The following is a 10,874-nucleotide window of genomic DNA, read 5'->3' as shown; positions in this document are numbered from 1 at the left end:
GGACCCCCCCCTTCCCGGAATGCTTTCACAGGAAGCGAATCCTGGGGCGTTTTCAATGTGCCCCTCCAGGCAGAACAATGAGGTCCTTGAAGCCTGGGATCCTCGCTTCCTCCAGTTATCCCGGAGCAGGCGAGGGAGGCTTCGCGGAGAGGACCCGGGGACCTACGCGGGGCCCGCGGTGGGGGAGGGCCCGGCCTGCAGGGTGTCACCGAGCCGCCCCGGGGAAGCCCGGCAGCCAAATCACAGGTTGGGATCCGCCGGTGGCGCGGAGGTACCCGGCGTTTATCCGGCTCCCCGGTTAGGGGCGGGGAGGGAGGAGGCGACAGGATCCAATTACGGCTGCTCCCGCCGGGTCGCCCGGAGGTGCTGGCGGGATAGGGGGCACAGAGCCTCGGGCAGGCCGGCCTGGGACGCTCGGGCCGCAGCTCCCGCCGGGCCTCAGCTGCCTCATTGTTTATTGTGGAGCCGCCGCTCCCCTTCCCGTCCCCTCCCTCGCGCCCGCCCGCTCCCGTCCTCCCTCCTACTAGAAGAAAGAAGAGCCAGTCTGTGGAGGCGAATGAGTCATGAATAAACAAACAGCGTAGGGGGGAGCTGTCACTCCGAGCTGACTTCCTGGCTGCGCTCGGCTAGGCGACCTCCTGGCGGGGCCCAGAAGTCAGCCAAGCTGCGGCTGCGCAAGACGCATCACACCGCCCGGATTTGTCTCCATTCCATGCCCAGCCCCGGGTGAGGTGCCAAGGATCTCGATTCTCAGGCCTGTCCTTTGCCAGAGTCATCACAAACATTTTGCCTTAGCATACGTGGGACACGGTGCCCTTGTATGCTGGAGTAAGACAGATTGTAAATGCTGTGCCCTGAGATTTGACAAAAGATACGCCATCAGACAGTCAACTCCAGGGTTGCTAGTGTAGGGGATTCATGCTCTGGGGAGGGAGGGAGGGAGGGAAGAACGGAGGGAGGGAGGGAGATAGTTCATGCACATATAGGACATGTGGATGGGTATGTTGTGGACATGAACATAAGTGCACGTATGGAAACACAAGTGTATGGGTCTATGGTGTGTGTGTGTGTGTGTGTGTGTGTGTGTGTGTGTATGTGTGTATACTGGGTGACCATTTCCTGACTCTGAATTCATTCCTGTTCCTTGCTTCATGTTTTGCATGTCTCTAGTTTGTCTCTTTCATTCTCCCTTATGTGCTCCTGTGGGTCTTTTGGGGCCATCTCACTAACCTCCCCCTCCCCCCCGGGCCTGGCCAGGCTGGCTTCAAGATTCAGCCAGCTGTGATCACATGGAGGCTGATGGTGCTGACTCATACCTGAGGGGTCTGGCAGGGCCCAGTGGGTCAGCCCCTGCGGAGGTTGTGGGCATGTTTCTTTGTGTTCTGCCTATGAGAGCCCCTGTGGGTGGACAGGGCCATGGCCGGCCCAGATCTTCTGGGAGCTGTGACCACGTGCAGTCGTCATCAGGGATAGGACTAAGTCATTTTTCCTAGCATCTCTAGCAGTCACCTATACTTACCTGGGTCATGTAGGCTCAGTGCTATGCCTGGGCTTGAAGGGCAGAGGGTATTGAGGCTGAGGCAGGAAAGGAGGACCCAGGGTCCTTGGCTGGGTCCAGAGCCTTCAGCCTCCAGGCTATCTTTGGTTCTTAAAACTCCCTAGCTTGGGGTTGGAGCATCCGTGTAGAGAATGGCTCTTTAAAACCAAATCCAAACATGGGCTGGCTTCCCTCTTGTGTCATCACTGCCTCTCACATACCCATTGCTAGTGCCTGCTTGTAGGAGTCAGCACTCTGGCATTGGCTGGTAGCCTTCAAGGTGTCCTGGCCAGGGAAGGAGGTGGCAGGGGAATCCTAGCCATTCCCCAGGGCAATTCTCCCATAGGGCAACTGACAGATTGGAAGCCTAGGATCAGCACAGGCTGGGATGCAGTTAATGGTGGGCTTACAGCCAGACTCCTTTATCTGCCAGCTCTGTGACCGAGAGCAAGTCACCTAACCTCTCTGAACCTGTCTTTAAAAGATGCATGATTCTACTCCATAGGTTGGCTGTGAGGGCTAAAGAGAATACCCATGGCCTACAACAATGGAGCTTGGCTCTGGGAATGACTTCACGCTCCATCCCAGTCCTGATCTGGGCAATGATTATCAGGGCCTAAATTTTTCCATCTTTTTTATCCTCTGGCTTAGAGAGAGGCTGGGACCTGTTTGGACTATGTCTGGAAATTGAGGATTGAGAAGCAGGCCATGCTGTAGGTAGGGGGCTTTGTGGGACCCTCAGCACTAAGATGGCCTCAATAGCCTGGACTTAAAGCACCTTAATAGATCTTTCCCTGTGGAGAATGGTCTCCACCTCAAGTTGTACTCTGGCTGTTGTTGGGCTGGTTTCAACATATATTAAAAAATAAATTAAAAAAAATAGAGATCCTTTGGTTTTCATGGGATTAAAAACAAACTTAAAATATGGCCACTTAGGTAAAAAAAATAGTCTTTCAATATTTAGATGCACTGACTGACACTTTTTTTCCCTCCGTCTTTCCCTTTCTTTGTCTGCTTCTCTTTCTTCCTTTTAGGCAGGATCTCGAGATGTAGCTAAGGCCAGCCTTGAGCTCCAGGGACTCACTCCTGCCTCAGCCTTCACAGGGCTGGGGTTACAGACTAGTGGCTTGCATTTCTGCATAGTGGATGCAGGCTGGAGCTGAGCCACAGGGTCCTTTCAGGAAAGAGGCGTACTCTTCAGTTTACCACCAGTCTCTGCTCTTCTCTAATCGGGTGATCCTCAGACTCCATCGGGCAGGAGACTCCCTGCAGGCTACAGCTCCCGCTGCTGCACCCACCAGGGCCTCAGTGAGAACTGCCTGAGGGTTTCTAGCAGGTTTTAGGTGGTGCCAGTGCTTGTGGTGGTCCAGGGACCCATGTGGAGACCCAGCAGGCCATTCTAGGGGGTAAATCATCACACTTGGCGCATTGACTTCATGTGGGTTAGAGAAACAGTTCTTGGTACGGCAACTGAGAAGGACAGAAAAGTAGGGATATGACTCGGCACTAAAGCACCTGACTCGCATGCACAAGGTCCTCAGTTCAAACCTAGGCTTTTCAGATGTGCATTCCCCCCCCCACACGCACACACACACACACACTGCTAAATCAATAAATTATGAAAGTATTAGTTACTCTAGAAAATGGGAAAGGACATATTTGTTGGGAAATATCCCCTATGGTGTTTATATATGCACAATTTGCACATATATCAAATAAACACAGTCAAGATGCTTCAGTGAGGCTGGCCCCAAGCACAGTGAGGAATGTGCTATGTGGCTGCTGCAGCTTGAGGTTTAACAGGACACGCCTCACTCATTTACTTTATCTGCATGGATTGTCAGGTATTTGAGGACCTGACCCCTGCCTGCCACAGCCAAGGCACTGTTTGGACACAGTGATTGGAGTTAGGAGGTGAGGCCACAGGGTGTGAAACAGATCTCATCTCCACCCTTGGGAGGCTCATGGACCATTGAGACAAGCAGAGCGAGGAAAGAATTCCAGTAACAGTGAGGGGCTGAAGTGGAGAATCACTGGGGTACATAGGGACCTCCTTCCACCTGAATGGCCATGGAAGTGTCTCCGAGGTTCTTGTCCCATGGGTGATAGTGCGAGGAAGCAAAGGGGATCCCGGTCAACTTCACGACGAAGGCAGGTGAAACGTCAGGGGGTCTGGCCTCCATTCTTGGTGCTGGTATTCCTTCCCTGACCTTGCTACCTCTAAACACAGTTCAGACCTTTCGGTACCAGCCCACCACTCACCACACTCACTCAGAGAGTGACTTTGGCCGGAGACCTGCCATTTTCCCTTGGTCTCTGCTTCCTCTAGTCTCCAGCTCCGGACCCTGTGTTGGTATTCAGGGATGATGGGCTGGAGAATTACTTTGTTCCTCTAGAATTCAAAACCTCCAGGACTATTTGCCCTTACTCATGTAAATGTGAGGATACTCACTCCAGTGGTTTTCATGACCCAAATTCCCAGTTAGTCTGTCTACGTTATACTATGATTCAAAAGGTATGAAGTTTGCCCTTGTCACAGAGATCAACCAAAGGTTGAACACAAAGCAGGGGAAGGGACAGGAGCTTCTGTTTGCCTCTTCCCAGGTACCTGAACCAGTGATAAAGTCTTTTCCTATTATGCCCACAGCAGACATTACTAATCAGTCATGGGCTGGGGCTGTAACTTAGTGGTAGAATGCTTGTCTATCATGCATGAGGATCTGGGTTCCATCCATCACAGAAGTATGTATGCACACACACACACCAACCAAAATGAACAAAACCCATTACTCAAATATGACATTTTCTCACAGAGCTTGCGCGTAGCACCAGAAGCCTCTCAAAAGAGACCTTAAAGAAGGTGGTGCTGACAAGTCGAGGTTGGCTTATGGACTGAAATAGATTAGCCATCCTCGTCTTAGGAAGAAGTCAGATATAATGTGAGTACCTGGGCTTTTGAGTACCTGAGAAATAGGGTGTGGACCTAGGTGGGATTTGAAGCAGGGCGGGGAAGTGGCCAGGTTGTGGGAAAGGCAGTCTTCTGAAGAAGGACAAGCAGGTTGGGAAGCAGCAGTGAGGGGCGAGAATGAACAAGGCCTTGGGGCAGAGTCTCATTGGGTTTGGTCTTCTCCTTTACCTTCTCTCCTATGGATGAAAAGTCATTCTCTCCCCAAGGGCTGGAACACTCCTACCCTCAGTGACAAGCAAAGGCAGGTGGAACTCTGGAGGCTCCACCTACAAGCCAAAGAAGCTTTTACAGAAATTAACAGTGGGCATCTTATTCTTAGAACAACAGTGCATCTGCCAGAACTGTGGTCCCTTGGAGAAGCCATAGAGACACTGATGGCAAGAGATGCTCCTCATGGGGACAGAGTCCCAAAGCAATTGCCTAGACATCTGTAGCCTACTTTGCACGGAGGTCTGTGCTGTGGGCAGAGACTAGCTCTGGGGTTCTGGACTCCTAGATGAAAAGCAGCAGAATGAAGGAGGAGCATCCTTACCTCCTTTGCCTACCCCTAAGTCCCTACTTGCTGCCTTTCTTCTGCTGTCTAGGTTCCCTGCTTTGGGGTGGGGATGTAGTAGGGGCAACTCTGAAGACCACAAGCTGAGTGAGGACACTTCCATACACCACCAGACTGTCGTGGTAGCTGTTGGTTCACTGCTCTGTCCTGACTTGAAAGAAGGGATGTTGATGAACTGAATCAAGGCTCCTCATTTTGCAAGGTTCTATGCTTGCACATTGTTTGTCTGTCCTCTCTGATCCACTGCAAGCTTTCTGAAGGTGGGGAAAGGCTGAAGTCTCTCTGCTGGACACTCAAGTCCAGCCCCATCCCTGGCTTATGGTGAAGTCACAGTAACCCAGAGACCAGCACATCTCTCCACTGTTTCCTCCGAACTCTGCTGAGATCAGCTTGGGATATGACTGGCCTTGGGCAGCTCTGTGGCTGGGCTTGGGTGACCCTAGGGAATTTAAAATACTCTAGCTGTTGGGCACTGCTTACCAAACCACTCCCCAAATGCCATAGCAACATACTGCTTCAAGCCCATTCCCCATGCCTGGAGTCTCCATCCATTTGCCACTGAGGTCTCTGGCTCTTGTTCTTCCTCTCTCCATGGCTCTGGGAAAGGTCTGGTCAGAGCCTACATGAGAACCTCTCAAGCTTTTGGTGAAAGAGAGTCTTGACTCTTATGGGAACCTGTTTTTTCCATACATGTATGCTGAAAGGCAAACCCACTCAGCCTCTTCAATGCACTATTCCTGGCTTTGCTTCTTACCTTCAGGGATCAATGGAAATGTCAGTACAGAGTCAAAGCAAACTGCCCAGCTAGATGGACTTCACTTTCTTTTGTCTGAGTCAGTCACTCAGGAGTCCCAGTTTCTTCCACTGTAGAGTGGAGCACCTGTTCCCACCGTCTAGGGTTCTTATGGAGGTTGTGGGCACCTGTTCCCACCTGCCTTTCAGCCATTCTTCACTTTCCCTGCCTGCATAGTTCCTGCTCACCCTTCGGGAGCTCCTGCTCTGTGTTACCTTCTTCAGGAAGCCTTTCCTTATTAGCAGCGCCAGGCAGGTGCCCCCCCCTGTGGGACCTTCCTCCCTTCTCCTCTAGCTCATTTGTGTATGTCCCTTGTTAGACTGTGAGTTCCATGAGGGTGAGGATCCCACCTGCTTTCTTCTGAATTCCTGTACTTAGCCCAGGGCCTGGTACTTCAAGGGCATTCAGTGAATAGTCACCAACTGAATTTGAACTGCCTCCTGTGCAGTGGGGACCCAATACAATGCAGCCCTTCCTATGGAATGTGTCCTTTGGGACCGCTGAGCCTCTTCCTTGCAAGATGCCAGTGGATGTTCAGCGAGGAACCTCTGCTCTGCCTGGGCGGGTCTGCCTTCCTGGGAAGGGCCTCCTGTACTCAGTCATTGATGCAACCGGGGGAGGAAGAGGCCAGGTAATCTGTGCCTGAGGCCTGTGCTCTACCTGGACACTGCCCAAAAGGAAGCTCTGTATGCCAAGAACTCTTAGGAGCTTCCCCAGAAGAGGAGGACGGTGGAAGTCAGTCTGTAGCATGCTGGCTGGTTTTCTTACTTATCAACAGTTCATGGTTGGCACCAAACTCACAACTAAGGGGAGGGTCTATGCTCACCTCACGGAAGGTGGATGGTAGTTGTGCTCAGCCTAGGTTTCTGGGTCATGGTCCATATCATCCCCCGGCTGTGCCTGGCTTTCTCATTTTTCTGACCTCATGGGCCTGACTCAATTGGCTCCTTTCACAAGGCCCTCAGGTGTCTGCTCTTTCACCCGTTTGGGCCTTGCTTTCGTGTGTCAAGTGGGATAAGGAACCTTGGAAGCTGCGTAGTATTTGGAAGGTCTGGTATATCAGCCAGCACCCGTTACGTTTTAGCTTTTGGAAGCGTGTAAGTGATATGTTCCTGACAGAATGCAGAATCCTTTCTCCGGGGTACGAGAGACCCACTGATGCTCATCAAATGGGGTACCCACACATAAAAGTTTATGGAAAACGGTGGGGTGCAGCTCGGGGGGGCATTTATGAGGATGTAGTGATTTTGGGGACTGCAATGTGTGGTTTAGGGGACAGCTGGCCACTAGTTCCAGCAGTGCTTGGAGGATGCAGCATTTGTGACCACTCATTTTCTGTGCAAGGCTGTGGCTAGCTGGACGTCACAAACCAGCCACAAGAGTTCAGTGGTCCCAAGGAGCAAAAGCACCTTGAAGAACCTTTGCTCAAGCAATGGCCTCGTGACACACTGGTATGGAGGAATACCTGCTTGTCTGCTCACACTTGTGTTTGCGTAAGTGTGCTCACAATCATGGGAACAGTGCTGCAGACAGACTTATCTACCTGTGTGGACTCATCGAATGTCTCCTGGCTTTTTCTTTGTTCAGTGTCAGAATGTGATGCCTAAGTGATGTCTAGAAAGAATGTTCAATTTAGTTTCTGCTTTCTTTCAGCCATCTCCATTTTACAAGCTGGAAAACTGAGGTCAGAAGGGGCAAGGGCATTGCCTTGGATCGAAAAGCAAGGAAGTGACAAGGCCGGTAACAACAGAGAGGAAACCAGGATGTTCTGACCAGTGTTGGGCTCCCCTTGAAGGTGACATCTGCCCCTCTGAAGAGTGTGATTTAAGCATCTCCTCCACTCAGCTCTCCCATTTTACAGATAGGAAAACTGATTGGGCCTCAGTTTCACATCAGACACCACAGGGCCGAGACTGATAAGCTCTGAGTCTGAGCTGTGGTTTCAGCCCACACAGCTGGGAAATTCCAGGCTTGAAGCTGCTGCTGGGTGCACAGGGTTCATTTAGAATATAAACGAAAAATAATGAGAATTAAAAAAGAGCTTAGCAGACAGAGTTCCATACAAAAGCCTGCGGGCCATCCGTTCCCTGAGACTGCTCTTTAGGGCTGCCTGCCCTCCCAGGCCTTGCCTACTGCCGTGGAGCCTGTGGCCAGGCAGCCAGAGGCTCTGGCAGAGCCTCGCTCTGCACCCTTCCCCCAGTCCTGCTGACACAGGCATCCTGGCCCCTTACCTCCCAGCCTCCCTGCTCGCTGGCAGGCTGTGGTAACAAGATGCCCTTTGTGTGCGTTGGGGGAAGGGGGCAGTGGGCAGCTTCTGGGCTGCCGGTTGCTGCTGAGTCACAGCTCCTGCCAGCTCTGGGAACAGAGTTGCAGGTGACTGGCCAGGCGGCAAGGAGCCGAAGACCTTGGAGATGACCTCAGACAACCCCTTCCTCAGACACTGGGGAAAGTGAGGCTGAGAAGGGGATGTCTCATGCTTTCCTCAGGCTTGCAGGGACTTAAACATGTTCTTTGTTCCCCAGAAGAGCTACTCTGTCCAGGAACATGTATGTACAAGCTCACACATGTGCATGTGAACAAGTAAACACATGTTCATCAGTATGTGATTCAATGACTGTGTGTCAGTATGTATGCTTCTCCCAGGACCTCAAGGCCTGGCCTCAGGGACACTTGTCCCTTCCATCTAACTCAGGTGACCTGGGTTTGTCCTTACCCACTGCCTAGACAATTCCACCAAAGCAGCTGTGTGTCTGTGAGGGGCAGTCCATTCCCTGACAAGTCACCCCTGAACCCAAGGGGATCTGTCGCTGCTCCCCGACACAGTGCAGTGTGGGACTCATGGTGGGTCTGACCAGATGGATGGTTTGGAGAATGTGGTTCTAGAGCCAGGCTGCCTGGGCCGGACTTCCGGTTCTTTTATTTCCTGGTTTATGACTTAAGCTCTTTGCATCTTCTCTGGGTCTCCATTTCCTCATCTGTAAAGTGGGGATCCCAACAGACTTGATTATCAGGGTTGTAACAGGGAATTTTTTTTTCTTTTTTTTTTCTTTTTTTTACCCATGAAGCTCTTAGAACTCCTGGCTATCTCTGGCAGGCCCTTAAGGACTATTAGAGTCTATTATTAGTTAGTCATTAGTGCTTTTCCTGAGCCCCAGAAAGCCCAAGGGAGATGCAAAAGTCCAGAGGTGACTTGGGCTCACAGCCTGGCTGCAAGGGGATACACAGTTTCTTTGGTTCCCCGACAGACTGGCAGCAGGAATGGGGGAGGCTTTCCCTAGGGGGACATGCCTGTTCTGGGCTACGGCCGCCTGAATGTGGCTACTCTGAGCTTCTCAGCTGAATGTGGCTACCTCAGCTTCTCTGAGGTCCCTTGAGCCTCCCAGCCATAGCAAGGGCTAGGCTTCAGGAGGCAAGACCAGAGGCCTCTGGCCAGAGCAGGGGTTTAGGTGGCTTTGGCTTGCAGTAAGTTCACTTCTGCTGCTGCTATGATGTCTCACCTAATGCCGGGGCTGACCATCTGGGGCCAGGGCTCTGAGGGCGCCTGCAAGCCATCTGCCTGCTTGGCATTGGCTGCTTCTGAGAAGCAGCAGGGTGGCTTGGGGAAAACAGCTGTCCCCCCACATCCCCCTTACTTCCCACCCCTCTCTGAATGCCCTGAAGAGGCTCATTTTAGTTGCCTGCCCTGCTTTTCCATACACATACACGGGGCCCAGAAGTCAGGGAGCCCAGGCGCCCTACCTGCCGATGCGAAGGCAGGGAACTCATGTCGCTCTCCTGGCTTCGGGCTTTCAGATCACACAGTGCACCACCCAGGCTCCGGTGCCCAGACATTTTGTCCCGTCAATGCTGCCTGGAGGCCTAGAGTCCGACTGGGAGGGATATTATGGACTTAAGGGAGAGGGAAGCTCCCCATGGCCACCTGGCCTTTACTGCTGAGCCTGGGGCCAGGTATGAATTATCTATATCCTCACTAAGTCATGTGTACCCAGTCCTAGGAAAGGGCTTTTTGAATGGTAATAAAGAGTTATGGGAAACTTGAGGGACAGTTCTCCAGAGCTGGAGGCTGGCTAGAGTTGGGAGGCATTCATTCATTCATTCATCCGTCCATCCAGTTATCCATTCATCCCATCAATTTTCCAAACCTAGGCTCTTTGATAGCCAAAGTAAGAATGAGGCCTGGGCTGACAGCTTGATAGGTAGGATGTGTTTTGTTTGTTTGTTTTTGTTTTTCCAGAGAGGGTTTCTCTGTGTAGCCCTGGATGTACTGAAACTCACTCTGTAGACCAGGCTGGCTTCAGACTCAGAGATCTGCCTGCCTCTGCTGGGATTAAAGGCGTGTGCTATCAATACTCAGCTTAGGGTGGTGGGTCTTAACAAGAAACACGGCCTTGCCTCTCGGCCAGGAAAAGCCTCTGAAAGGCACTTACTGGGACATGAAGGAAAAATGGAGGAGAACCAGGTTGCTCGTCTCCATAACCATCTCACAAGACTCAGGTCACTCTCCCTCCTGTTGCCAGAGCCCTAGCCAAAAGGCATGCAATAGGCCCTTTGATACGATGGCTTGAGAGTCTTCAAACATGCACGTGGTTTTCCCCTGCTCTTACAGAGGAAGCTCTGGAGACGAGATCAGAAGTCACGTCTGCTTCCAGAGTCTAAGGGACTCTCTGCTCTCCAGGTCCCAGGTTTTCCTAAGGTGAAGTCGGGAAATGTCCTGAAGAAGTCTACCTCCTCTGGCTGGTGGGGACAGGGAAGGCACTGGGCTGCACTGAACTCACTTTCTTACCTCTTTGTTGAGAGTTCCTGGGCAGACACCTATGTTTCTGGTTCAAGAGAGCTTGGGTACGGCCAGGGAAGCCCTGGTGTTGGGTGTAGAATAAATGCTGTATCCTGGGTTGGGGGAGTCCCAGCCCCCAAGGCCACACAGCCACTTAGGAACTAGAGTCCAAGCGGCTGGGCATGGCTGAGCCCTTTCATTTTTCTGGTGGAAAGTCATGGGCAGGCTTGAGCAAAAGGCCCCACGAGC

General features: G+C 52.0%; 1 long non-coding RNA gene across 1 annotated transcript; it reads left to right on the top strand.

The window, feature by feature from the left end:
* The first annotated feature begins 252 nt into the window (after positions 1-252).
* LOC132656569 (uncharacterized) lies at positions 253-8,457 on the top strand. Its single transcript, XR_009594327.1, has 2 exons — positions 253-726; positions 7,505-8,457. It is a non-coding gene; the product is annotated as an uncharacterized LOC132656569 (long non-coding RNA).
* Positions 8,458-10,874: the final 2,417 nt, after the last annotated feature.

Source organism: Meriones unguiculatus, chromosome 9, assembly GCF_030254825.1.
Source record: "Meriones unguiculatus strain TT.TT164.6M chromosome 9, Bangor_MerUng_6.1, whole genome shotgun sequence".
NCBI classification, from domain to species: Eukaryota; Metazoa; Chordata; class Mammalia; order Rodentia; family Muridae; genus Meriones; species Meriones unguiculatus.
The sequence above is the reverse complement of the archived record's forward strand: the minus strand, read 5'-3'. Positions and strand labels throughout refer to the sequence as shown.